Here is a 6,000-nt window from a genome sequence, read left to right as displayed (position 1 = left end):
CAGGGTTCCGGCTGCAGGGGAGGCCTAGGGGTCAGGGTCAGGGCTGGACATAGAGTTAGGGTTAGGACCCCGGTGAGGCTGAGGGTCGAGATCGGGGTGCAGATGCGAGTTAGGGGGCGTGTGTGTCGTGGGGCGCGGTATGCGGTTAGGCTAGGCCTCAGGCTTCATGCTGCGGGGGAGGCCTAAGGGTCAGGGTCAGGGCTGGAGATAGAGTTAGGGTTAGGACCCCGGTGAGGCTGAGGGTCGAGATCGGGGTGCAGATGCGAGTTAGGGGGCGTGTGTGTCGTGGGGCGCGGTATGCGGTTAGGCTAGGCCTCAGGCTTCATGCTGCGGGGGAGGCCTAAGGGTCAGGGTCAGGGCTGGAGATAGAGTTAGGGTTAGGACCCCGGTGAGGCTGAGGGTCGAGATCGGGGTGCGGATGCGTGTTAGGGGGCGTGTGCGTCGTAGGGCGCGGCGTGCCGTTACGGTGAGCCTCAGGGTTCAGGCTGCGGGCGAGGCCTAAGCGTCAGTGTCACGGCTGGAGTTAGGGTTTGGGTTCGGCCCCCAGTGAGTCGTTTCTGTTGACTGGATTTGCATGGCTTTATTAATTCCTGATGTTGAGCATTTTTCCATGCTCTTTTACTTAGCACAAGAGAAAGAAAGAAAGAGAAGACAAAATGTGCACAAAATATGCCTCTTGAAATTGTCGTTTTGAAATGTGCACGTCTTTTGAGGTTTTTTTCCTCGATTGACGACCCAAGAATCGTTTTTGAGGGCAGGTGTCATTTATAGGCCTGCAATGATTTTGAATATCAAGTGACCATTAGCACTGGGTTTAAAGCTGCTGTTTTGAGAAACGGCCACAAGGCGGCAGCAGGTCTCCTTTACCAAACCTGGTTACTCGGGCAACAGAGCCTCCGTGGAAGTCGTATTCTAGGTTGTCAATTAGAATGGACTGTGCCAGGAAAAAGCCCCTTATGTTTGTGCCTCACGACTGACTTGTTCGTTTTTTAATTCAATGTTTATTTTTTCTCACAGCAAGTTTGATTACAATGTTTTGCTTGTTGTAGGTGTGAAAGAGGTGGCTCTTTTCCACATAAACATGTATCTAGTCTTCTTTGGATCCTTTTCCCATGTAGCTTATGACACAATGTTGAGTACTCTTCTCTTGGTATTCCGTAGGCCTTTGGTGATTTTGTATTTCACCTGTGTTTGTATATCTCTCTTAAACCCAATTTCCTAATGTACACAATTCTCACACCTGTCCATGGGTGAACCATAAATCTGTTTATTGCATCTGTGATTGCCTTTCTCTGTGGAAATATCTTCAGTGATATCAATTTTTAAGGAACACCTATAACTGATATCGTAGGCTATGTATCTTTCGCTCTGTGACTTACTGCAAGGTGCGTGATGAACTCTAGCCTCACCGATGGTGCTGTTGATGGCATTGTTTCCTTTTGTTCCTTGGCTAATATTCCATCTGTACAGGTCCCTGTTCTTCTTTGTCCACTCATCTGTTGATGGACTTTCTGCTTGCTTCCCTGTCCTGGCTATTGTAATACTCCTGCAATGCAGATTTGCCTGCCTGTGTCTTTCCACTTCTGTCTTCTTTCTTAGGTTATAGGCCCACGAGTGGGCCTGCTGGATCATATCGTAACTCAGTGTTTACCTTGTAAAGGCACCTCCATTCTGTTCCCATTAGTGCCTCTTACCAGGTGAAGTCCTGTGGCGAGCATTGCCCTCTGAGGAAGGCGCCACTCAGACCCTCATAAGCCTCAGGGCCCGACTGTACTCTCCTTGGTATGCATCCTGGACTTTATGGTATGAACATACAAAAGGAGATGGTCTTTGGCCAAATCGCTCCAGGGACCTGCTCAGTTACTGGGAGTTCCTGGTTGTTCCCTAAAGCTAGGAAAAGCAACCCTGGAGGGGAAATTGGTGCCTTTGAGGGAGAAGCCGAGCAGCCAACCAACCAGCTGATGCCGATAAGGCGTGACGAAGCAAATTCCCTGCTTTAGGGGTATATATACGGCTATGCTTTGTTATTAAACTTGCCTTGCAAGCGTCAGTTGCTTGTGCCCTTCTGATCCCATACCTTGGTGCGTTCAGTTCCCTACCCGCTCTCGTCGGTTGTTGCTACACTTTGAGGACCCGCCGCGGCTGGCGGCAAAGTCCCACTTAACCTAGAGGGTATGCACTTCTCCACAACCCCTTCAGCATGAATGGTTGGTAGTTTTGTTGCTGATGGTTCTTCTGACTGGTGTGAGCCGATACCTCTGTGGTTGGATTTGCATGCGTCTCATAAAGCCTTGAAATTGAGCTTTCAGGGATGTCCTTTTTTTCTTCAAACTGTGTGTGTAGCTTACCTCATCACATTCTTTTCTTGAACCATGTGATGCCTTTTGAAATATTTTGGCCACTACCTCCCTCAAGACATTTTGAGGGCAGGTTTCATTGACAGCCCTCCAGGACTTGTGCACACGAAGTGACCATTAGCACGGGTTTTCAAGCTGCCGTTGCAGGTAACGGCCAGAGGGCTGCGGCATTTCTGCGTTTCCCACTCTGGTAACTAGTGAAACAGACCTTCCTGCCAGTGGTGTTCCTCGGTTATCAATGAGGGTGGGATGTGTCTGGGGAAACCCCCCAAAGCTGATGTCTCCTTACTTATATCTGTTTCTAAAATGGAATTTCTACTTTTCACTGGAGTACTCTTCCATTGTGTCCATGGACCACTGCTCCTTTCTGCATTCCTCTGTGGCTGGGCATTTTCATTGCTTCCAAGTGTTGGCTATGGTAAACATTGCTGGATTGCAGGATTGCCAGCCCGTGTCTTTTTGATTCTCATCCTCTCAGGTGATAGACCCAGCAGTGGCTGTGCTTGATTGAACGGTCGCTCAATGTTGACCCTTTCCAGGCAACTCCACTGTGTTTTCCTTAGGGGCTCTTACCACGTCCCACTTAGAACCGAGGGTACGCATTTCTTCACCACCCCTTCAGCATTTCTTGTTTGCAGAAGTTTTGCTGATGGCCATGCTGAGTCGTGTGACATGATAGGTTTTTGTAACGTGTATTTTCGTGTCTAATAATTCCTAAGGTTCAGCATTTTTCCACGCCTTTTTTTATTCTGTTAAACAAAAACAGAAAAAAAAACCCGTGAGTACAATAAACCTCTCGAAATTGTCTTCTTGGAAGGTTGCCCTCTTTCGACTTTTTTGGTCGATTTTCGACCCCAGGATTTTGTTTTGGAGGGCAGGTGTCATTTACAAGCCTGCAATGTGTGTGAATATTGAGTGACCATTAGCACTGACTTTAAAGCTGCTGCTGTGGGAAACGGCCACAAGGCGTCAGCATTGCTACATTCCCACATCTGGTTACTAGGGCAGCAGAGCCTTCTGGAAGTCCTGTTCCCAGGTTGTCAATTAGAATGGAATGTGCCAGGAAAAAACCCAAGAAGTGTATGTCACATTACTTCTTGTTCGCTCTTTTAATTTGTTTAAATCGGGGTAATGATTAGAATACTGTTGGTCCTAGATGTACAGAATCTGGTTCATTTGTACGTTTTATATATATATATATATTCTTGTACAGATCCTCTTCCCATGTAAATTATTGCAGAGTGTTCTGGTGACCTCCCTTGCTATATGGTCGGTCTGTTTGATATATATATTTAATATGTATTTGTACACATATGGTGACACTAATCTTAATTTATCCATTCCCCCCACCTTTCATTTTACATAAGCTTAGTTTGTTTTCTAAGTGTGTGAGTGTCTTTCTTTGTGGAAATATGTTCATTTGTGTCAGCTGTTAGATAACGCCTATATGTGATGTCATACGGTATGCCTTTTGCTTTCCGACTTCACTCATGTTCTGTGATGATCTCTAGGCTCATCTCGGGCGCCTCAAAGAGCAGTGTTTCCTTGTTTTCCATGACTAATAGTCCACTGTGTCCACGGACCAGCTCTTCTTATCCATTCATCTGTTGATGGACATTTGGGTTGCTTCGGTGTCTTGGCTACTGTGAAAACTCGTGGAGTGCAGCTCTTGCAGCCTGTCTTCTCAGGTGAGAGGCTCAGCTGTGGGTGTTCTGGATGGAAGGGTGGCTCAATTTTTAATTGAAAACGCAGCTCCTTTCTGTTCTCATTATTGGCTGTTACAACTAGACATGTCCTCCGCAGACAGAGGGAACAGAGTTCTCTAAAACCCCTTCAGCATTTATTGTTTGTAGTCTTTTGGCTGACGGTAGATAACTTGGGTGAGCTGAAAGCTTTTTGTAGGTTAGAGGAGTCTGATCATTCCTGATGTTGAGCTTTTCTCCATTTTGCTTTTTTTGATAAAGAGGGGGTAAAACTTACCTCTTCATACTATCTCTTTGACACATTTGCCTGCTTTGAATTTTTTTCACCACTGCCGAGCTCAGGACATTTTTTTTTTTTTTTGAGGGCAGGTGTCTTTTAGAGGCCTGAGTCCTTGTGAATGTTAAGTGACCCATAGCTATGCGTTTAAAGCCGCTCTTGCGGGAAACGGCCACAAGGCGGCAGCATTTCTCCATTTCCAACTCTGGGTTTTCCTGCAACAGAGGCTTCCTGGAAATTGTGTTCCTAGGCTGCAAATGAGAGTGCAGTGTGCCAGGGCAAACCCCCAAGAGCTTATATCTCCTTACTTCTTGTGTGTTTTTTAAAATTTAATTGTTATCTAGTATCACAGCCAATTGGATAAAAACGTGGTGTGTGTTCTAGCTGTACAGCATCTGGTTCATTATATGTATGTATCGATCTATTCATCTTTGGATCCTTTCCCGTGTAGGTTATTACAGAGTGTTGAGTCGACCTCTCCTGGTATTCCTTAGGTATTTTGTGATTATATATTTCATATGTATCAGTACATGTCTGTAAACCCCCATATCCAAATTCATACATTCCTTACACCTTTCCACTTGGTTAAGCATAGTTGGTTTTCTGGATCTATGCACGGCCTTCTCTTGGAAATGACTTCATGGGTATCAATGTTGAAGTAACAACTATAAGTGATGTCATAGGATATTTATACTTCGGTTTCTTTCGTACTTCCTTTTGGGTGGGTATCTCTAGATCCTTCTACGGTGGTGCCAGCGGCACTGTTCCATGCTCTTCCGTGGCTCATGTTCCATTGTGCACATGGGCCCCCTTCTTCTTGGTGCATTGTTCTGTTGATGGACATTTGGGTTTCTTCCAAGTCTTGGCTATGGTACATGTTGCTGCAGTGCAGGATGGCCAGCCTGTGTCTTTTTGATTTTGGTCTACTCGGGAGATAGGCCCATCAGTGGGCCTACCCGATTACAGGGTAGCTCAATTTTTACCTTTCAACGCACCTCCACGGTGTTCTCACTACTAGCTGTTACCAGGTAACGTCCCAGCAGCCGCTAGAGGGCACAGAGTTCTCTAAAACACCTTGAGCATTTATTCTTTGTAGACTCTGTGGCTGATGATCATTCTGACGACGGTGGGTGAACGTTTCTGTCGACTGGATTTGCATGGCTTTATTAATTCCTGATGTTGAGCATTTTCCCATGCCCTTTTATTTATCACAAGAGAAAGAAAGAAAGAGAAGACAAAATGTGCACAAAATATGCCTCTTGAAATTGTCGTTTTGAAATGTGCACGTCTTTTGAGTTTTTTTCCTCGATTGACGACCCAAGAATCGTTTTTGAGGGCAGGTGTCATTTATAGGCCTGCAATGATTTTGAATATCAAGTGACCATTAGCACTGGGTTTAAAGCTGCTGTTTTGAGAAACGGCCACAAGGCGGCAGCAGGTCTCCTTTACCAAACCTGGTTACTCGGGCAACAGAGCCTCCGTGGAAGTCGTATTCTAGGTTGTCAATTAGAATGGACTGTGCCAGGAAAAAGCCCCTTATGTTTGTGCCTCACGACTGACTTGTTCGTTTTTTAATTCAATGTTTATTTTTTCTCACAGCAAGTTTGATTACAATGTTTTGCTTGTTGTAGGTGTGAAAGAGGTGGCTCTTTTACACATAAAC

At 45.6% G+C, this 6,000-nt stretch overlaps 1 long non-coding RNA gene across 4 annotated transcripts in view; it reads right to left on the bottom strand.

Annotated features, from left to right (window-relative positions):
• Window positions 1-2,646: 2,646 nt before the first annotated feature.
• LOC136793579 (uncharacterized) overlaps window positions 2,647-6,000 on the bottom strand; it is a 231,671-nt gene continuing 228,317 nt past the window's right edge. For all 4 annotated transcript variants that reach the window (XR_010839061.1, XR_010839059.1, XR_010839058.1 and 1 more), the window contains one exon: window positions 2,647-3,106. This is a non-coding gene — a long non-coding RNA (uncharacterized lncRNA). The remainder of the gene's footprint in view (window positions 3,107-6,000) is intronic.

This window comes from Kogia breviceps, chromosome 2, assembly GCF_026419965.1.
Source record: "Kogia breviceps isolate mKogBre1 chromosome 2, mKogBre1 haplotype 1, whole genome shotgun sequence".
Lineage (NCBI taxonomy): Eukaryota > Metazoa > Chordata > Mammalia > Artiodactyla > Physeteridae > Kogia > Kogia breviceps.
Note: the sequence above shows the minus strand (reverse complement) of the source record. Positions and strands in the feature narration are given on the sequence as shown.